Consider the following 23,793-nt stretch of genomic DNA (forward strand, 5'->3'; position numbering starts at 1 on the left):
GTACGAGTGCACGAGATACAACAGTGTACTGTACAAAAGTGTGGGGGCTCGTGGGAGGGAGGTGCAGCCATTTGGCAACATAACACACAGTGAACTCGACCATGTGCCACATGCTGGGCATCTCATCCATGATGACCACGGTCGCAGACATCCCACAAGACCAACGACTGGCCTTTGTACACATCCTGTATGAATGCAGCGTGGTTTTCACTTCTATGCTCGTTCAGTGGTGTGATGTTGGCGGGTTGCGTGACTTGTGCTGCTTGTTGGTGTGTTTCATTTTGGCCATTGTTAGTCTATATGTGTGTTGTACTTAATTGTGCATGTGTGCCATTCTGCCCATCTCCCCCCCTCCCCCCACTCCCTGCTTCTTCCTCTTCCTAGTGCTGTTGTGTCTATAATTTTGTTGCTGCACACATAAATACATGTAAAGAATAAATTAGAATAGTTCCTTGATTCTTTTAGGTTTCAAAACTTCTCTATTGGTTTGATTTTAATTTTCCATATGAACCGTTTTTTTAATATTCAACAACACATAGAAGTCAGAAGTACAACGTATTCTATCAACACACTTTCTAGAACATTCTACATCACGTGCAGGTTAAAAGTTCATACATTTTTTAAAACGTAACGATATTTTTTTGTAACATTTTCTTGAATATTTAACGACACGTGCAGGTTAAAAGTTGACGATTGTTTTAAGTTCGAACAGTGCCTTCCAAATGCAAGTAGCAGGTGTGGTTGATCTGAGCAAATTTTATCCTTTGATATGTACTCCATGTTGAAACTGCTTTTTCTTAACCAATCACAAAGATGCTTTTCCACTAAACTAATGTGCACCCTACTTTTAAAAAAGAATGCTTTTCATGATATCTTCAGAGATAAGTTATAGATAGGAATTAGCATTTAAAAAAACTTTGAAATTCACTGAAAAAATCATAGGTTTCATGTACGTTATAGTTAGGAATTGGCATTTAAAAAACCTTTGAAATTCACTGAAAAAACCATAGGTTTCAGGGGCGTTATAGTTAGGAATTGGCATTTAAAAAACCTTAGAAATTCACTGAAAAAACCATAGGTTTCAGGGGCGTTATAGTTAGCTGGACATTTCCCTCGTACAAAACCCTAGAAATTCCCCTGTTATAGTTAGTTCAGCTAACTATAACTCGCACCCCCGCAATGCACTGCTGATGACGTCACATATTACATCACTCATGACATGGTCAGTGACATCACTGATGACATCACTGATGACATCTCAAATGACATCACTGATGACATCACTGATGACATCATCCAGTGAATGTGTGTTTTTCCTAAACGTTTAAATATGTTTTATATATTTATAGTGAAAGGCCTATGGAAGAATGAGTGGGTGTATAAGTGTGTGAATGGGTGATTTTCTAGGTGCGTAACTGACTCCATAAGTGAGTTATTAAATGTATCTTACTGCAGACTAGTGACTAAACTGTGTGAATGTCTGTATGTGTCTGTGTATTGGTGTATAAGTGGCTGCATGGTTTTGTGAATAGCTATATGAGTGTCTACATGGGTTATTGATTGGTTGTCTGAGTATCTGTATGGGTGCCTGAGTGTTTTTGTGGGTAGGGTGTGTGTGACTCTGTGAATAGATGTGTGAGTGGGTGATTCAGTGGGCGCATGTTTTTAAGAGTGCATCTGTGATGGACTGTATGGTTGGGTGAGTGTATGTATAGGTGTGTTAGTGATTGAATGTATATCTCAGTTGTACATGTGTCAGTAACTACATATGTGAAACGCAGTGTATATGTGTGTAAGGAGTATATCACTATCTTTATATGAGAGTGTGTGATTTTGGGAGTGGCTGTATGCACCATGGTGCAAGGATATCTGTGTCATGTGCTGTTTGTTTTTCTGCAGGAAGACACAGAATTTGTTAGTATTTTTATGAGTAAGTAAACTTGAGTGTTTTTAACTGTATAAGTGAGTAAATTTTACTGTGATTAATTATTTGCATGACTGACTAGATGTATCAGTACCTCAACGGATGATTGGCGGTGTGTGAGTGTCTATATAGGTGTATAAATGCACAGAGTGACTGTAAGTATGAGTGACTGTACAGGTAAGTGAGTGGAGATGTATGTAGACCTAAGATTCAATGAGTGGGTGAGTAGTTATTGATATTGGAGTATCTATGGTTGTCAAAATGGCCGTCTGAAATTTTTAGTTGGTGTATCACAGGTTATATTAGGGTGTGAGAAGATGCACTAATTTATCACATGGATGATGTCATCAGTGATGTCATCAGTGATGTCATTTGAGATGTCATCAGTGATGTCATCAGTGAAGTCACTGACCATTTCATGAGTGATGTAATATGTGACGTCATCAGCAGTGCATTGTGGGGGTGCGAGTTAGAGTTAGCTGAACTAACTATAACAGGGGAATTTCTAGGGTTTTGTACGAGGGAAATGTCCAGCTAACTATAACGCCCCTGAAACCTTTGGTTTTTTCAGCGAATTTCTAAGGTTTTTTAAATGCCAATTCCTAACTATAACGCCCCTGAAACCTATGTTTTTTTCAGTGAATATATATATTATCTACTGGCGGTCGCCAGTAGATAGTTATAGTTAGGACCGAGTTCCCATAGGAAATCTGAAAATTCTATTTTGAATAACTTTGGCGCCGGTTGACTTATCTTCGTGACATTTTCAAAACTAATGTGGCGCTCCGCTCAGCTCCTACCCTGAAAGTCTCGGGGTGATTCGTCAAACGGGGGCTGAGAAAAAAGGGGGGTCCCAAAACACGTTTTCCCCATGCATTTTCCCATAGGACCTTTAGTCGAAGGTACAGCCCGAACGGCTGAACAGAATTACACCAAATTTGGCAAAAAGGTAGCCCTTGGTTCACACTCGTGCCTTTTGCTTAAATGGTGTAAATCCGTTCAGTAGTTCCTGAGAAAATCAAAAGTAAATTCACATATATATCTGGGCGGAGCCTAACCACACATCTCATCGTGAGATCTGATTGGCTGTCAACACTTCATCCAAGAAGTTGAGGAAATATGAATTTTTATGATCAATTGTGTCCCCTATCTTAGACCCCAACGGCTCCATGTACATGCTACAAGTACATGTATGTTCCCTCCACTTCAAGCTATGAAGACGCAAATACATATGCGTCCAACGTTAACATGTCCTCTTTCAGATCCGCCATGAATGGGTCGGATATTCCGTTCCTAAGTATGCCTTGCCACCGTCTTTATATGGTATACTTTTCACGTTTTTCAGCTCTGGCAAGGTAGGCCCTGAATTCTGCCATCGAGCTTTTCCTGCCTTCTGCCTCTGAATGCTCCAGCCTGGACCTGTATCTGTATCCATGACCTTTGTCTTACTTCCTGCGCGGCTAACGGTGCCTGGCCCGGCCTGTTGCCTGCCAAAACTGTATTCAGCCTTCAAGTTATCTGCTCCGCTCCTCGAGAAATGCATTCCTGTCTAGTAGTTTAGGTAAACATCCTTCCAGCTACAGAGCAAAGGGCCCGGCCTTACTGTCTCCGTGCAAGTAATTCATGGCTTCTGTTGCCATGGTAGGCCCATGCCCCCTCGCATCTCATGTAGACACATAGACGCTTATACACGCACTAGTAGTTAGTATAGGATAGCCTCTGCCTGAGAGACCTTTCCTTCCAGATAATACAGTTCCTTAAACACAAGATATTAGGTACGATTTGGGATTAGGTTGTTCTGACATCCCAGACTTCTGTCTCCTCATGTAGGGCTAAATGTCAAGTCCCCTTCACCCTCCAGTATATGCGTCAATCACACGTCATGCTACTGTGCGCGCATCTCTGCCAAGTATTTCTGCTGACTTTGCAGGATTCACTTATGGATCCACCCACCTGTGTCATCATCATAATGACGTTTCTTGTACACGCCCTCATGCACGCCTATTGTAACGCCTTTTTTCATTACGTATGTGTATTCTTATCTCTCTTCTCAGTTGTCACGCCTTCTGCATATGTCTTTACTGTAATGCATTTACTATATATATGATAACCTGTCAATAAAGTATTGCTCTATCCCTTCCTGAACCTTCGTGGTGACGGAACCCGATTGCCTGGTTCGAACCAATTCCTTTGTAAGGAATAAATCCCATTTTATAACCTCAAATACCACGGATTCTGCCTCTTATTTTTACTGAGTTATTCTTATTGAATTTTACCGCATAAATTAAGTCTAGGTAATTAAAATTTACCACATAATTGGTGCCCGAATAGGGACACCTCTCACACCCCACGCGCCGGAGGTGCGTTGCAGACCCGGTCTCCTGCCACAGCCGGACGGACAACTACGCGTACCCGCAGGATTTCCTGTATCTCCCTCAGGCCAACGGGGGTGACTGAGGCTGCGATCAACACCCAGACGAGGCGGTGAGGAGTGCGGAGGATCCCGACATGAGCCTAGCTGAGAGAGCAAGATCCGAGGTATACAGAGGCCCACCAGATTCCGAAGTTCCGAAGTAACTAAGTCACGAGTCGAGTCCAGTCCAGTCTGGTCTAGTCCAGTCCAGACTTCCCGAGGCCTTCTGTTCCGTTCCGTGCTTCCCGGTGAGTACCGTTGCTGGGGACGCATCTAGACGTGCGCATTGGTTTGTGCCGGTCAAGACGGGTTTGGGTACACAGACCTGGTCTGCACTGTTTCAGCAGTGTATCTGTACTGTTTAGCAGTACATCTAGTATTATGCAGTTAACTAGTTTTATTCTAATTATCAGTGTTCGTCTTAAAATGTCTTAATATGTTTTAAATGTCGTGGTATGCGTGATTGTTCGATCTTCAATACTGTGTTTATTGTATTAATTGTGTTCAAGTCCGAGTAAGAACCAAGTAGCAAGGTTAAGATGCCGTTATTCTCAAAATTAAGACAGATAAAAACTAGAAAAGGGATACTCGAGGAAGCCGTTCCCATTCCACCTAGGGACACTCCCGGGTACTTTATGTACCATAAGCATGGCCTAGATGCCGTATTATATCTTGAATTGTGGGTAGACTACACCAAGGATTTAGCAGAGAATCAGAGATGGCCCGTTGCTGGGACATGGGATGCAGATTGCATCATGAGAGTAGAAGAAGCATTATGGAAAAAGAAAGCCAGACAGTCACAGAAAGATGCCATTGAATTATGGCGTAAAGAATCGCATAGACGCACAGAGAAAGCGCTCAGAAAAGAAGAGAAAAGTAGGGAGGAGTCAGACAAAGCCCGAGAAAACGTATTAATTGGGGAAGGTATCCGAGTAAAAGCAGAACAAGTAGACAGACAACGAAACACTCTTATGAATGGTATGTATCCTCTTCTGGCCGAGGGTTTACCTAAGGCCACCCTGGAAGTACCAAAAGATCTGCCACCTCCATTGCTTCCGACTAAATTGCACCCCAAGACCGCAAAGGACATTTTCCTTTCTTCCTATTTAGACGATGTAGCCCCCGAATATGTTAATACTCCGCCGCCACGCACACCACCTGCTAATGGCGCTCGACCCCGAGATAATCCACCCCCACTTCTGCAGCAACATACTCCTCAGTCCGTTCAAAATCTTCCGCCCGTTCCTCCACTTCTTCCTGCACCTATTCTTCCTACCTTACACCCAACGAATCCTTTTGGACCTAGCACCTCAGGAGGTGCGACAGGAAGTTTTCATACGCCGCCATCAGTGCGTCGATTGACTTATAGGGATTTAGCACACCAACGTACACCTCAAACAGCGAATTATGACATATTTAAAGAGCCTCTTACAGACTGTAGATATGATCCAGTACCAGGTAAAGACGACAGAATGATGCTATCATCAGTACGTCTACGACGAGTTGCGAACTATTTAATGATGCTACCAGGAATGATTGATCATCTAGATAAAATATATCACTTTGTCCAAACAGGGCAAGGTCCGGAAAGTATTGGCGAGGCCATGGCATACCAGAAAGTGGACACGCAAAAACTGTTGTTACGCTTCTTTATAAACTGCTTGATAAGACACAGAGATAGGCCAGGTGTAGACGCGGAAGAAATGAGAGCACTTAACAAATGGGGCCAGAATATAGCAGACGGAAAACATGATAAACAAAATAGTATAGAAAGTATGTACCGAAGGATCAGAAAAACAGTAGAACAAATATGTGAAAGAGAACAGCCTGAAAGAGAAATAGATGCAGATAAAACCGAGTCCTCGGGGGAGGAGGAACAGCTAGAAATGACAACAGGACAATTACAATTACCAGCTAGAGAAACGATAGCTTATGTAGGTAAGGGAAGATCCTTCAATAATTCAATACGTCCGATACGTCCAGAAAGTAAGAGAATTTTTCAAGCAGCCATGCCGAATCCAAAAACCCCTGAACATTTGTTTCAGGCTACTGATAAAATACTTCAAGAACGAATGGGGTACCATGTACTCGATTCTATGGATGAACAAGAATTAGCCAGGTCAGCAGTACAATGGGCTGACAGTTCTGATAAATATAGTGATGACGCGCTAGTACATACGTTTTTGAATCTTTCACCAGACGAACAGCGTTTAGCTGGTATATACATGATACAACATCTCCTTATATTGTATAAAGGCCAACACTCCGATCCTGGTCCCCTACCTGATATACTGATAGAACTACTGATGAATAAATGGAGAGGTCTAGGTACCGATCTAATTAAAGTTATTCTAGAATATCGACACAGATATAGTGCCTTTCTATGTCCAGAGTCTGATCCAGCTCCCTCCATGGAAAGAAAGACGTATTACTTAGACAGACAGAATCCCTTACGCGAAGTACACCCAGTTAGAAATGATGATAATACTTTTAGACGCGTGTTTGTGTACACGCCTATAACTAAAATAGAACTATTGGAAATGAAAAAATTAGTGCCCAGCCATGACAGAGATCCAGCAGGTTTCCACCGTGAAATAAAAGACATGTTGCTTATGGGTGATTATACCTATCCTGACATTATGAAAATATTGAAAGTATTATTGCCTGCCGGTATTTACGAGAAACTCAAAGAAAAAGAGTGGGAGGTGGGAGAACAAAAGATTGATTGGACAGTATTAGAAAACGAAGAAAATGCCCGAACTGCAGGCCTAGGGCTTGGAGAAAAAACTAAAGCATTACCAGGATTATTAGTACAAGTATTGCCACGTTTATTAACTACGAAAAAGGAAGACTGGGGAGCAATTTCAGCTTGCAAACAGAAACCCGATGAAGACACTTGTGATTTTTATTCCCGATTTGAAAAATGTTTCGGTATTAATAGCGGCCTGAAAGCAAGTAGTGATTCATATCCACATCTTTTTGTAACGAAACTAGTCGAAAATTCCTTGCCTCAGGTTAAGAACAGAGTGTTGAAAGTAGAGAGCTCTTGGCAAGCAAATACCCCGTCACAAATGTTACAAATGTTACAGTACCACCAGAATAGAATTAGAGAAGAACAAGAACACGAACAAAGACGTATGAAAGACACGAAAATGAAAATGCTCGTCGCCCAGTCAGTTCCAGCTGACAGTCATAAAAAGGGTGCGACACAGTCCAATAATTCAGCAGTTCCTGTTAAAGGGACATGCAACTATTGTAAACAGCCAGGTCATTATATAAACGATTGTGCAGTTCTGAAACATAATATCTCTACGGGTAAAACCAAGGAGAGACCACGTCCGCCTAGACAGGATCAGATCCAACAACAAGTACCTCAGAATTTACAGCCTATGCAAGCTGCACAACAGACCGTAGCGGTACCACAGCAACAGCCAATTGCCGCAACACAAAACACGACACAACAGATGTACCAGTATGCACAAAATGATTATCCCGATTATCAGCGATACACATGAAACAGCCTAGAGAGGGAAGTTGGCTTACCCCTTATTGAGGTTCCCGTAGATCAAGAGGGTCCTTATGTACATAGTCAAGTATTAGGGAAAGACAGAAAGTTTTTAATTGATACAGGGGCAAGCAGAACAACTATAAGTCACGACGAGGTTCCAGGGGCACCCCTATCAGGCTCACAGAATGTTTCCCTTGGATTTTCAGGAAAGCCTATTGTTAACGAAGTATCGCAACCTCTTCCTCTTGCAGTGGGTCCATTGACACGGACTACAGATCTATTGCTTACAAAATCATGTCCAGAAAACTTGTTAGGTATAAAGACTCTGAAAGCTCTAGGAGCTGTAATATGTTGTTCCCCGGAGGGGGTACGACTATTTTTGCGTGACTTTAAAGGTCACTATGTATTTAGAGACATGGATCACCGGTTACAGAATGTCCCTGCACATTTATGGGCACAAGGCCCCAATGATGTAGGTTGTATGCATATTACACCATATCGAGTCACACTCAAAGCAGGAGTGGTATTACCACGAATCCGACAATACAAGTTACCTCCAGATGCTGTAGTGGCTTTGCTGCAAATCATTGACGAGCTCATTGCACAAGGAGTGGTTGTGGAAACCGACTCCAATGTATGTAATTCTCCTATAATTCCGGTTCTTAAACGAACTGATCCAAAGGCACCCCCAGTTTATCGATTAATTATTGATCTGCGCTAATTAAATAAATGCATTGTACCACAATATCCCGTGGTTCCAGATATCTCTTCATTATTGACAGCTATTGATTCAGAAGCAACGTTCTTTACTGTAATTGACCTCAAGAACGCCTTCTTTAGCGTCCCAATAGATCCGGAAAGCCAATATTTGTTCGGATTTAGTTTAAATGGACGAAGCTTCAAATTTGCACGCGCACCTCAAGGATTCACAGAAAGCCCCAGCATCTATAGCCAAGCACTGAAAAGACAACTTGACAGTATCCACATGCCTGTTAACACTGCCCTGCTTCAGTATGTCGATGATCTGCTGATCACCGCCCGAAGCGAACCCGAATGTGAAAAAGCATCACTGACGGTTTTACATTTTCTGGCCGACAAGGGGCACAAGGTGTCCCCTTCGAAGCTGCAATTCTGTGTTCAGCAAGTTGTGTACCTTGGGCACTTGCTGTCCAAGGGGGGGAGACAGCTCACACCTGATCGCATCCAGTTAATTGTAAACATGCCACCACCCAAGACACAAAAGGAGGTGCGGGCCTTCATAGGTCTCACTTCGTACTGTAGACAATGGATTCCTCAATATGCATTTCTAGTAAAGCCACTCATTCAGTTGACAACCCAGGAGGCAGCAACTTCGACTGTCCTCCCTTGGACTCAGGCACATACACAAGCTTTTGAAGACTTAAAGAAAGCCTTATGTCAAGCACCTGTTTTAGCGACACCATGTTACAGTAAGCCTTTTACACTTTTCGTTAATGAACGCGAAGGTACTGCCTTGTCAGTACTCACTCAGGAACAAGCAGGTTCACACAAGCCGTGTGCTTATTTTTCTAGCACATTAGATCCAGTAGCCCAGGCTCTGCCTACGTGCCTGAAATCAGTCGCAGCGACAGCTTTAGCGATCAGACAAAGTGATTCCATAGTATTAGGACATCAATTGACAGTGCAAGTTCCACACTCCGTGGAAGTTCTTTTAAACCGAACACAGACTCAGCACTTGACTATAGCACGACTGACAGGTTACGAATTAACATTGTTTCAGCCACACATAGAAATCAGACGCTGCAGTACATTAAATCCTCCCACACTTTTGCCATTAAATGGAACAGACCCATTGGCACATGATTGCATTGAAGTCATTACTATTACGACGAAACCCAGGCAAGACTTGACAGACGTTCCATTACCAGATCCAGACCTGACACTTTATGTGGATGGTTCATGCATGAGAACAAGTACAGGAGAATTAGTGGCCGCTTACGCAGTCACGACAGACACCGAAGTTATTGAAACAAATTGTATTGACACATTGTCAGCTCAAGCAGCAGAGCTCATCGCTCTGACACAAGCCTGTATTCAAGCCAGAAATAAAAGAGTCAACATATATACAGATTCACGTTATGCATTCGGAGTTGTACACGACTTCGGAGTCCTTTGGCGAGAGAGAGGTTATTTGACTTCTCACGGTGCCAACATTCAACACGGTCCCCTCATTCAAGCTCTGTTAGATGCAATACATCTGCCTACTTCGATATCTATCATGAAGTGCAAGGCTCATTCAAAAGTCATCGATATCATTTCTCAGGGTAACGACCTAGCAGACCGAACAGCTAAGCAAACAGCACAGAATAGAACTCATACAACTGACTTGACAAAGACAATAGTTCCGACACCGACACACTGCATGACAGTTAGGGATCCCGCCCTTGATGTAATTGACATACAGACACATGCTACACCAGAGGAAATCAAGAAATGGACTGAACTAGGAGGGATCCAAACAGATCAGGGATGGATGACGAAGGGAAAATCTACATGGTTTCTCCCCGACTCCATGGTTCAAGTTATCATTAACACAATACATAGTCCAGCACATCTAGGAGAGAAAGCTATGTTAGACAGTATTCAAAACATTTGGTTTAATAAACACTTACGAGCTGCAGCCAAACAAAAAGTCCGTACTTGCATGATTTGTTGTCAGTTCAACCCAGGTAAAGGCGTTCCTGTAGAGCAAGGTGGATTTCAACCTCCTGATCACCCTTTTGAAGTCCTCCAGATGGATTATATCCAGATGGAACGTTGTCGAGGATTCAAATATGTCCTCGTAGTTGTATGCGCTCTTTCCCGTTGGACAGAAGCATATCCCGTCTCAGATTACACTGCCCCGACCACTGCCAAGCAGCTGGTTCGTGAATTCTTCCCACGGTATGGTTTGCCCCGTATCGTGTATTCAGATAACGGCCAACCGTTCTCATCCGAGCTAATGAAACACATTTCACTCCTGTTAGGCTATCAATGGAAATTCCACTGTGTCCGGCATCCCGAGGCAGCAGGTCTCGTGGAACGTCACAACCAGACTCTAAAAATTAGACTTTCTAAAATCTGTAGAGAGAAAGGCGTCGACTGGATAGTAGCCTTACCAGTTGCACTCTTTTATATGAGAATGATAGCACATTCTCGAACAGGGCTATCCCCGTACGAGGTGGTCTTCGGTAGGCCACCAAATATGTGGGGGACGCCTATACCTCGTAAAATCACTGATGTTGATTGTAATATGCTGACAGATTACCTTGCTTCCTTGATGTCTGCACTACAATCTTGCCGTTCACAGGTAGCTGCAGCCTTTCCCGACAACACCGAGGTGAAGCCCCATGAAGTGGTTCCCGGAGATTTTGTTTTCATAAGAAATTTCGACAGGAGGAGCCCGCTGGAGCCTCGCTGGCAAACGCTGAAATTAGTACTTCTGACCACGAGGACAGCAGTGAAGGTCGAGGGTCGCAAGGGTTGGCTACACTCGAGCCATATCAAGAAATTTCATGGACTGCCTTCCGATTTGAATTCTCAGCCCTACCCTCCTCCACAGACTGATTCAAAACTCCCCCTGGTCGAGAAAACCGCTGCCCAAGAATACAAACTGAAACTAAGGTCTAGCAAGTCAGACAATTTGATTGTTTAAGTCCTCTCCTAGGTGAATCGGTTAAATTAGTCTCTGACATGTATCCTCTAGACCGAAGTCGAGAGAGAGATAGACAGAAACAGCTCAAGAAACGTGCATATTGTAAATCACTTCATAGTCACTGTATAGTGACATTGTTGATTATGTTTTTTCTAAATCTTTTGATTATTGCTGCAAGTATACTCTTGCACATATACTATCCTATTTTCAAGCGTGCTCATTCTGCTTACAATGTTACTGCCGAACATTCTTTTAGTGAATTACCCCCACATGAATTGCCCTATAGACTTGCGCTGCGCAACAACACATTCATTAGTATGTTACATCACTCCCATCAAGCCAGCAACGCTACAAATTGTTGGATATGTGGCCGACTCCCTCCCTATCAAAAATACAAGGGAGTTCTGCCTCTCTTTCCGTATCCATTCACACACAATGGTTCCTGTGGCGCATGGTTTAGTTTGATTAGATCTATAGATTCAAATACCGTAGTTTACCAGAGCAACTGGGTATGGGGAAACCTGAACTTAGTATTGCTTAAAGCCTGCTACCCTAACAAGGAGGGACTTCCCAAAAGGACAGGAACTGATCTAGAAAATGAAGTATATGGATTAGGTAACTTTACACTTAACCTCATGATTCTGAATGTTGAATCCGAAGCTGCACCAGTCTTGCCTGCTATGTCCGTATTACCAGTCAAAGGTGAATTATGTATAAAAAAGAATGGTTCAGTACACCTGGGTCATAGTAAATGTACTACTGTGATCGAATTCAGTGATAAAGGCAAGTCTACATTTAGAGCTTCCCGTCATTCCTACTTCATTTGTGGTCATACCGCATATATACGTTTACCTCTAGATTGGGATGGTACCTGTTACATTGCATTCCTTCTGCCACCTGTTTTCCTAGCCCCTCCTGATTATCATAGAAATACCCATCTAGTACACAATAGACCCCAGAGAGATCTCCCGATTGTCGACTACACTGAAACAGCATGGGAACAATATACAGACTTCAATAAAGGTCTCTTTCCCTACATAGGTGTTGTCTCTAATAGTAAACTGATACGCAGATTAACCAGAACCCTTGAAGCAGTAGTGAATGAAACTACCTCTGCCCTAGGCAACTTAACAGAGGAGCAGTCTGCGATGCGGATTGTTGTTCTCCAAAATCGTCTTGTCCTTGTCGTCATCCTGGTCGATAGGGGCGGAGCCTGTAGAGTCATCGGATCAAGTTGTTGTGTTTTCATTCCAGAAAACGCGCCATCCGTATATAAAGCCATAACTCGTCTTCATAAGATTGCAAGCCAGATACACCAGAATCCAGGCACCTGGACGTGGTCCGGTTGGTTCTGGAGCGTGTTGTCAGCCTGGGGATGGAAAGTCCTATCCTTCCTAGGTACTGGTCTTCTCATAGTATTCAGTTGCTGCCTGTGTCTACAATGTGGACCAGCGATTTGTGGCCTGTGTGCCACATCATGTATTCCACGTTCAAGTTCTCATCCAAAATCCCGGAAGAAGAAAGAAGAGCAAATGATGTTACATGAACAGATTGATGGATTCCTGAGGATCGATATCTCATGAAGGGTCCGTAGGGGACAAGGAGGGAATGAGGAAATATGAATTTTTATGATCAATTGTGTCCCCTATCTTAGACCCCAACGGCTCCATGTACATGCTACAAGTACATGTATGTTCCCTGCACTTCAAGCTATGAAGACGCAAATACATATGCGTCCAACGTTAACATGTCCTCTTTCAGATCCGCCATGAATGGGTCGGATATTCCGTTCCTAAGTATGCCTTGCCACCGTCTTTATATGGTATACTTTTCACGTTTTTCAGCTCTGGCAAGGTAGGCCCTGAATTCTGCCATCGAGCTTTTCCTGCCTTCTGCCTCTGAATGCTCCAGCCTGGACCTGTATCTGTATCCATGACCTTTGTCTTACTTCCTGCGCGGCTAACGGTGCCTGGCCCGGCCTGTTGCCTGCCAAAACTGTATTCAGCCTTCAAGTTATCTGCTCCGCTCCTCGAGAAATGCATTCCTGTCTAGTAGTTTAGGTAAACATCCTTCCAGCTACAGAGCAAAGGGCCCGGCCTTACTGTCTCCGTGCAAGTAATTCATGGCTTCTGTTGCCATGGTAGGCCCATGCCCCCTCGCATCTCATGTAGACACATAGACGCTTATACACGCACTAGTAGTTAGTATAGGATAGCCTCTGCCTGAGAGACCTTTCCTTCCAGATAATACAGTTCCTTAAACACAAGATATTAGGCACGATTTGGGATTAGGTTGTTCTGACATCCCAGACTTCTGTCTCCTCATGTAGGGCTAAATGTCAAGTCCCCTTCACCCTCCAGTATATGCGTCAATCACACGTCATGCTACTGTGCGCGCATCTCTGCCAAGTATTTCTGCTGACTTTGCAGGATTCACTTATGGATCCACCCACCTGTGTCATCATCATAATGACGTTTCTTGTACACGCCCTCATGCACGCCTATTGTAACGCCTTTTTTCATTACGTATGTGTATTCTTATCTCTCTTCTCAGTTGTCACGCCTTCTGCATATGTCTTTACTGTAATGCATTTACTATATATATGATAACCTGTCAATAAAGTATTGCTCTATCCCTTCCTGAACCTTCGTGGTGACGGAACCCGATTGCCTGGTTCGAACCAATTCCTTTGTAAGGAATAAATCCCATTTTATAACCTCAAATACCACGGATTCTGCCTCTTATTTTTACTGAGTTATTCTTATTGAATTTTACCGCATAAATTAAGTCTAGGTAATTATAATTTACCACAAAGTGTTGGCAGCCATCTTGGGACCAATCTACATGATAGCACCTCATTAAAAAGCACTGCGGTTAATAGAAGGTTTTAAGACTTTTGTTACATTATAAATCATTTGTTGATGGTACCATACCCATTTTAGGAATTGTAGTGTGTTCTAAGTGATTTTACCATGTGAAAAAGCCTTCTGCTGTGATATCATGAATCATGTTTGCGAGAAAACTATTTTCTCATGCTTTTCCCACAGAGACTGTAGTAATGAGGAAATTAGGAAACTTCATAACAATAAATCTCCCAAGATGGCCACCAGAGACAAAAGAGCCCAAATGTAGCCCACATATCACCCAGATGTAGCCCAAGTATAGCCCAATGACAGAAGTGTGTAACACACTTATTTGTTGTGTATTTGCAGTTTTATATAGTGCAGACTTGTCAGGTATTGGAGTGCTTTACATGAGCATTGGTTACATCACACAAGATCAAATTCATTTTGGTTGTAGACATGGGGAGATTAAGTGATTTGACCAGAATCACAGAATGTTGAACTGAAGCAGAAACTCCAACCTGGTTCCCCCAGTTGCAAAGTCTGCAGCTCTGGAAGTAACACCACATCCTTTCCCCTAGGTGCAACATTTAATCAAGTGGTCAACTGGATAAAAAAACATAAAGATTACAAATAATTTAAAAGTTCTTTGTTGCTATTTGAAAACTCAGAAAATATGTCCTCATTTTAGTTTTTTAGAGCACTAACCATAATTTTGATGCAAATAAGACCCTCTCATATATGTAATTTCTAAAGGAAAAACTCTAGGTATTACAGTTTTGATTACATCAAGATGACGTCAGGCGTTCCACACTTTTGTAATAAAAATAGAATGTTAGCAATCTAGTTGTTCATTGGGATACTGTTGAGAGGCAGAGGCCAGGGGCACGGACTCTGAAAATTGAAGGCAGGTAGGAGAGTGCAGATGCAACAATTTGACCACACTGGGCAGGCAGGAAGGGCAGTGGCAGCACAACAGACTATGGAGGGCAGTGGAAAGGGGGGCGGGGCAACAAACCAACAATACAGTACTGGTAAGAGAGGCTGTGGCAATATAATAGACCATTGTGGGCAGAAGGAAGAGGCAGTGGTAGTACAACCATACATGCCAACAGACCTGTTTCAGCCAGGAAACGTCCAATGTTTTTAAGCTCAAATGGGCTTTATTTGATCTGTCTCCTATCTACAATCTCCTCTTTTTCAATGTAAGTCAAAGGGGAAAATCAATACCCCAGTTTTTTTTCAAAATCTCCCTCTTACCAAGTTCAAAATGTTCGCAAGCATGGTACATTGGATCATGGTAGGCAGGAGGAATTGGGGTAGGGACATGGACTCGGATAACAGAGGACAGGAGGCACATGGAGAGGTGCACCAAACTGACCCTACAGGGCAGGCATCAGGGTTTGCAGCAGCACAATACACCACACAGCGCATGCAGGACGGGAGTGCAGCACAACAATCCATAGAAAGCAATAGGGAGGTACAGGACCATGCACATGGACAATAGAGAACAGAGGGGAAAGAGGCAATGGTAGCTAGATGACCATAATGGACAGACGGGAGTGAAAGCTGCAGCATAACAGACCATAAAGGGCAGGAGGGACGGATAAGGGGCATTACAATGGAACAGACAAGCCAGGAGGGAGGGAATAGGGGTCTGCACATGGAAAAAGAGGGCTGGGGCAAGGGGGCAGGGCAGGAGCAGCAAGATGACCATGGAGGTCAGGCAGGATGGGCACTCGAAACAAGACACACCATGCAGAGCAACAATGAGACTATGATGGCATACACACAGATCATGCAGGGAAGGTGGGAGGGGGTCAGGGGCAGCTAGCTGACCACCCAGGGAAGGTGGGAGGGGCCATGGCAGCACACAAGACCATGCATGGCAATTGGGAGGGTTAGTGGAAGCACAATGGCTATGATGGGCAAGAAGGAGGGTGCAGGGGCATGCAGAAAGGACCATGGAGGATAGAAGGGAGGGTCAGGACCTGGGCACAGACAAGAGAGTTCACACAACAGACCACGCGGGGCAGGCAGGAGGAGCAGTTGCAGCACATAGACCAGGGAGGGCAGAAGGGTGTGGCAGTAAAATGGACCATGGAGGACAGGAGGAAGGGGATAGGGGCATGGCATGGGGGCAGGCAGTGTGGAGGTGGCAGGGACAGGTTACAGTCATCTGACAATGCTAGGCAGGTGGGAGGGGAGTGGCAGCTCAACAGAACACTCAGAGTAGATAGGAGTGGCAGGTCCATGGAACATGGTGGGCAAAAAGGATGGAGCAGGGGCATGCACAAAGACATCGGAGGGCAGGGGGAAGGAGAATAGGGGCAACAAGCTAAGCACAGAGGCTAAGCAGGAGGTCAATGATGGGCCATAGAATTGGGCAATGGAGGGCAGGAGGATTGGACTGGTACATCATGCTAAATGGAGGGCAGTGGCAGAACATCAGACCATGCATGGCAAGAGGGAGGAGGCTAGTCCATGGATTCAGACAACAGAGGATAGGGAGGAGGTGGATGGGGCAGCAGGCTAACTTTTCAGAGACGGTGGGTATTAGGAACTTTATTGTTTTTAAAATGTGTGTCTGTGCGAACTACTTAAAATATAAACAAGTATGCAGCATAATCTCACTTTTATTCAGGAAGAAGAGGACGTTTGTGACTGTGACTCCGGATTCACTTGGCAGAAACACCCCCTGACCCTCCACCCCCCCATCGCAACATGTAATGCCCGTGAAAAGGGTAGGTGGATGCAGTGTTATATAGAACATAGTCCTGAGAGCACGATTGAAAATGAAAACTAGATATAGTATATGGTATAAACTATGCACCAAAAAGTGTTATATAAGATGAACCGGGCGTGAAATATAATATGCAATACATTGTGCGCAATGACAGATTCATTGGAGAGCGCGAGATAGCACAGGCACTAGCGCGTGCTATGCGATATGCGCCTTGGAGTGTAATATGCACAGGGTAGTGTTGTGTAACCTAACTAGTCTCTAAAGTTGTAATATAAAATATGTGCTAGGGAGTGTAACGTTGCATATGCACTGTGACAAAGCTATGGATCCCAGATTGTAATATGTATGGCATAGCGCTGTGCGTTATAACATAGGCATCGAGGAAGGCACGTTAGATGGGGCAATATAACCCGTGCGAAGGCAAGTGTGGCATGACATATTCACGGGGTGGTGTTACAGTGCACATGGGCTAGAGAGTGTCATAGCATACGCACTAGCTGGTGGAATACAACACAGAGGTGTGAGGCACTCGGCGGGCACTGGTGGGTGTAACACAGCATTGGGCTCAGCCAGGAGCACGCTGTGACTCTCAAGTGAGGTTCGTCTCCTTTCCATAGAGTAAAATAAAAAGTATTACACATCTGGCGGTGGATGTGTGTTTTATTAACTGTGAGGGGGGTTTCTTGCATAGTTTGGTCGAATTTTTGTCGAATCTGCTTTGAATGGCTTTGTGTGCGTGTATATTAAATGTGCCCGTCAATAGCTACCCATGTTTGTATAAATAAACAACAAGGGTTTCTACTTGGAGAGTACCCACTGGCGGGGGCACCGGGATTAGGCACGGTAGGGCCTCAGACAAGTCAGAGATTCACTAGCGGTGTAAATACATTCCATGTGGATTCATTCTATGCATAGTCGCCTTTTAATGAATATCACGCAAATCGTCATGGTGATAGGTACATACGGTTTGTCCAGCATGTCCTAGGTTTTTCTATAAATATATTTATAAAAAAAAACAAAGGCCGGCCCTGGGGGATAGGATCCCCGGGGCCATAAGTGGCCAGAGGAGGGGGTCAACGCAGCCTCCTCCTAAAGAATAATAAAAAAAAGGCCATGACCAGGGGGTTGGGGCCCCGGGGCCAATTAAGGCCTTGGGAGGGCCAAATTAATTTTTTTCAACCAACAAAATTAGGGTGCATGCCCTGGGGGATGGGGTCCCCAGGGCCAGTAAATTAGAAAAAGAAGGGGGGCCACACACCCCTCCTTCTTAAAAAAATAAAATAAATAAAAGACTGGCATCATATCGGAGGCCACGCCCCCTCCGTGCAGCACTCTGCAAACGCTCCCCCTGGCCAGTTGTAAATTGGGTAAATAATTCCCCTTCAATACTGAGGGTCCTTGAGGGCCAACTAGCCCAACAGGTATCTCCAGTATGCGCCAGGGAGCTGCGTTGCAGACAGGTGTTCTGAGGCCACGCCCCTTTTTACACCTCTATGCAACGCAGCTCTGTGGCGCTTACTGGAGGTACCTAGTGGGCTAGTTTGACCCTAAGGACCCTTAGGATTCAAGGGGACTTAATCTCTCAACTTAGAACGGCCACAGGGTGCGTTTACACAGTGGTGAAGGGACGGGACGGGGCCTGAGGAGACGTGTGCAAAGACGCCCTGTGGCGCGTTTTAAGTTGGGGAAATTATTCCCTTTCAATCCTGAGGGACCCTGGGGGACAACTAGCCCACCAGGTGCTTCCAGTAAGCGCCACTGCTCTGCGTTGCAGAGAGGTGGTGCAGGCCGTGCCCCTTTTTATACCTCTCTGCAATGGCGCTTACTGGACGTACCTAGTGGGCAATTTTGCCCCTAGTTATCCTCAGGATTCAAGGGGACTTAATCTCCCAACTTAAAAAACGGCCACAGGGCGTGTTTACACAGTGGGGAAGGGAGGGGACGGGACCTGAGGTGACGTGTGCAAACACGCCCTATGGCGCGTTTTAAGTTGGGGAAATAATTCCCCTTCAATCCTGAGGGCCCCTGGGGGCTAATTAGCCAACCATGTGCTTCCAGTAAGTGCCACTGAGCTGCGTTGCAGAGAGGTGGTCCAGGCCATGCCACTTTTTACACCTCTCTGCAACGCAGCTCTGTGGCGCTTACTGGAGGTACCTAGTGGTCTAGTTGGACCCTAGGGACCCTCAGGATTCAAGGAGACTTAATCTCCCAACTTAAAACGGCCACAGGGTGTGTTTACAGAGTGGGGAAGTGAGGGGACAGGGCCTGAGGTGACGTGTGCAAACACGCCCTGTGGCGCGTTTTAAGAGGTAGTTTTAATCCCCTGCCCTATTATATACTAGGGGCTTACAGAGGAGGTCATGCTGATCACAGGGGGACCCCAATGCATAGTGTTCCCTAGTGTATGTAGGTGTTTTCACTGTATTCTGAGTGTCTTTTAACATAGCACTGGCTCTAGGACTGGTTAGTCAGACTCAGTTACCACCGGTATCCGTCTGAAAAAGTTGAGGGTACAGGATTATTTTGCAACAAGGCTTCTTTCTGCTCTTCTGTTTGTTCTTTCTGCATTTCTGTGCGTTTTTTCTTCTTTCTTCACATGTCCTATCTCTGTAGGCATAGTTAGAAATTAGCATTTAAAAAACCTTTGAAATTCATTGAAAAAACCATAGGTTTCAGGCACGTTATAGTTAGGAATTAGCATTTAAAAAACCTTAGAAATTCACTGAAAAAAACATAGGTTTCAGGGGCATTATAGTTAGCTGGACTTTTTACTCGTACAAAACCATTGAAATTCCCCCGTTATAGTTAGTTCAGCTAACTATAACTCGCGCGCACGCAATGCACTGCTGATGACGTCACATATTACATCACTCATTACATGGTCAGTGGCATCACTCATGACATCACTGATGACATCTCAAATGACATCACTGATGACATCATCAAGTGAATGTGTGTTTTTCTGAAAATTACATATGTTTTATATATGTATATCTCAAGGTTGATGGAATAATAAATGGGTATATAAGTGTCTAAATGGATGATTTTTTGGGGGAAAAATTGATTGCATAACTGACTGATTAAGTGTATCTTAGTGAATTCATGTCTTAGTTAGTAATGTTTAAATATGTAAATATCTGTATCAGTCTCTCACTTTGTGTATAAGTGGCTGCATGGGTTGGTGAGTAGCTACATGAGTGTCTATATAGGTTATTAGTTGGTTTTTTGAGTATCAGTATGAGTGTCTGAGTGTCTGTATGGTTCGGTGGGGGGTATTACGTAGTGCATAGGTGCATGAATGAGTGACTCACTGTTTGTATGTGTTGAAGACAGCATGTGTGCAGGACTGTATGGGTGGATGAGTGTGTGCATGGGTGTGTTAGTGAGTGAATGACTGTCTCAATAGTGTCTTTATGAGTAACTACATATGTTTTAAACTAGTATATGTGACTATTGGTGTATATAAGTGAGTATATGTGAGAGTGAGAGATTGGAAGAGTTCCTGTATGAATAAGTATGTGTTTCTATAAGTGATTGTTTAAAAGACTAAGTATGTGTAAGTTTCTATAGAAGTAAGTGTGGTGGTGTGTGTATAACTGTATATGCAAGTAAATGGATGTTTGATTCTTTATTAGCATGAGTGACTATGTGTGTGAGTAACTCTAGGGATGAGTGGCGTTGTGTAACAGAATGTACAGGTGTATGAGTACATATGATGAGTGAGAACATGTATGAGTGACTGTATAGGACTGTTGGTGAATGAGTGGATGTGTATGTGGATCTTAGAATTACTGAATAGGTTGTTGTAACTGATATTGGTATGTCCAATGTTTTGAAAATTTTAGTTTCTATTTTTGAATGTGTGTATCAAAGGTTATATTAGGGGGAGAGGAGGTCTGCCACTCTATCACAAGGATGATGTCATCAGTGATGTCATTTGAGATGTCATCAGTGATGTCATGAGTGATGTCACTGACCATGTCATGAGTGATGTAATATGTGACATCTGCAGTTCATTGTGTGCGCGCGAGTTATAGTTAGCTGAACTAACTATAACGGGGGAATTTCAATGGTTTTGTACGAGTGAAAAGTCCAGCTAACTATAACGCCCCTGAAACCTATGGTTTTTCAGTGAATTTCTAAGGTTTTTTAAATGCTAATTCCTAACTATAACGTGCCTGAAACCTATGTTTTTTTCAGTGAATATATATATATATATATATATATATATATATATATATATATATATATATATATATATATATATATATATATATATATATATATATGTATACCTTTCCACAATTGCCCAAAGCTTAGGACACAACGTGATGAAACAGCTTGAAGATCCTGATAGATAAGCCTTACCCGTTTCAAACTGAATGTTCTTGTTCACAGGCAGGGCAGCTGCACACATGCAAGAAGACTACTGCTGATTAACACCTTTAATTTATTCACCTCCAATAGGTCACATGATATGGAAATCATTGTGGTAGCAGTAGTTTCACAACTGTGTCACTCTTAATATTGCTTTGTGCACACCATTGAAATAAATGTTGCAGTACCGTCCTCAAATACAAATATATATCCAGCCATAAGTGGGCTCTTTTCAAGTCTTTCATTTTCGCCTTACAAATACAAAGCCAGCTGTTGGTCTGAACGTGGCCTTGTATTCACAAAAAATTGGAGTCCTGAAAAGTAAAATAAGGTAATAATTACATTTCAGTGAAAACAAGCATCTCTTCGAACTGTGAAAGAAAAGGAAGGTTGTAAACCAATGAAATTGAGAAGAAAAGCTTTTGTAGATTTTGGATGTTTTCACTGAATTTCATTTCATTTCATTTCATTTATTCCACTTGTAACGCGCTCGGCTACTCAAGAGTGTCCCGGCGCGAAGTGAATTGAAACACTCAATGTCACTCCAGTGCATAAAAAGCAAAATGGTGTCAAAGTTATCTAACTCATAGTCTCTCCTCACTGTTTATACAGGTTACCTTTAAAAAAAAGGAGAAATAACTCACCTTTTGCATATCGCCATATGATTAAGAACTCAGAGAGTTCAAAACGCGTAATGGTATCAATCTCCGTGCTAATAAATGCTTTTAAAAACGATCGGATGGAGAGCTTGCTTCACGTCATTTTTAATGAATGCGTATTTTGGTTTGGAATATGAAAGCAGTGACGCCTCCGCAGTACAAGCCCCGACTCGAGAGGCTGGTCATTCATCTCAAGCGTCATTTTCATTTGGATATATATGTGTATGTGTATGTGTGTGTGTATATATATATATATATATATATTCACTGAAAAAAACCATAGGTTTCACACATGTTATAGTTAGCTGGACATTTTACTGATAAAAAACCAATGAAATTCCCCCGTTATAGTTACTGTAGGCAACTATAACTCACGCGACCGTAATCCCCTGCTGATGCTAATACTGTATTTAGACACTTATTTGCCCATGTCTTCTTCCATTAAATTTTAGCTATACATATATTACAAATATTTTTTTTTCATAAAGACACATATGTCATCAGCAGAGGATTACGGTCGCGTGAGTTATAGTTGCCTACAGTAACTATAACGGGGGAATTTCATTGGTTTTTTATCAGTAAAATGTCCAGCTAACTATAACATGTGTGAAACCTATGGTTTTTTCAGTGAATTTGCAAGGTTTTTTAAATGCTAATTCCTAACTATAACGTGTGTGAAACCTATGGTTTTTTCAGTGAATTTGTACGGTTTTTTAAATGCTAAGTTACTTTACGCCATTTGTGGCGTGCGCGCCCACTTAACGCAGTTCGTTAAGTGACTACGCATCCCATAATGCCTATGTCCCATGTGGTAACGCCCACTAGAGGGCCACAGAGTGAATAAATTGTGTTTTCACTCATGCAACGAGTTTTGTGCTGCTTGTGATTTCTGGCCCCGAAGAAGAAGCGCCAAGCTTTGAAACTCGTTGGCCCGCATTGTTTCCGGGATTGGGAGCAGATGGAGTGAAAATACGCCGGATGGCAGGCAAGCTGTGTGTGCCTCTGAAATCCGCCTTGGGCATTTGTTTGACACATTAACTGCGTGGCTGCCCTGCCATGATGAAGAGCACCATCACGCTATCACGGATGTGAGACTGCTGGCTGGAACTATGTCGAGCCGACTTGCACTACAGCGAGCTACTCAAACGAACATTTGCCCCCAAGACTGGTTCCTACTTAAGGATTATAATTGATTTACTGTTCACATGCCGCACACCCACTCAGGAGAGATGTAATCTCGCTGCTAGGACTACGCATCCCATAATGCCTATGTCCCATGTGGTAACGCCCACTAGAGGGCCACAGAGTGAATAATTTGTGTTTTCACTCATGCAGCGAGTTTTGTGCTGCTTGTGATTTCTGGCCCCGAAGAAGAAGCGCCAAGCTTTGAAACGCGTTGGCCCGCATTGTTTCCGGGATTGGGAGCAGATGGAGTGAAAATACGCCGGATGGCAGGCAAGCTGTGTGTGCCTCTGAAATCCGCCTTGGGCATTTGTTTGACACATTAACTGCGTGGCTGCCCTGCCATGATGGAGAGCACCATCACGCTATCACGGATGTGAGACTGCTGGCTGGAACTATGTCGAGCCGACTTGCAGTACAGCGAGCTACTCAAACGAACATTTGCCCCCAAGACTGGTTCCTACTTAA

This window comes from Triturus cristatus, chromosome 3_2 (genome assembly GCF_964204655.1).
Source record: "Triturus cristatus chromosome 3_2, aTriCri1.1, whole genome shotgun sequence".
Classification (NCBI taxonomy): domain Eukaryota; kingdom Metazoa; phylum Chordata; class Amphibia; order Caudata; family Salamandridae; genus Triturus; species Triturus cristatus.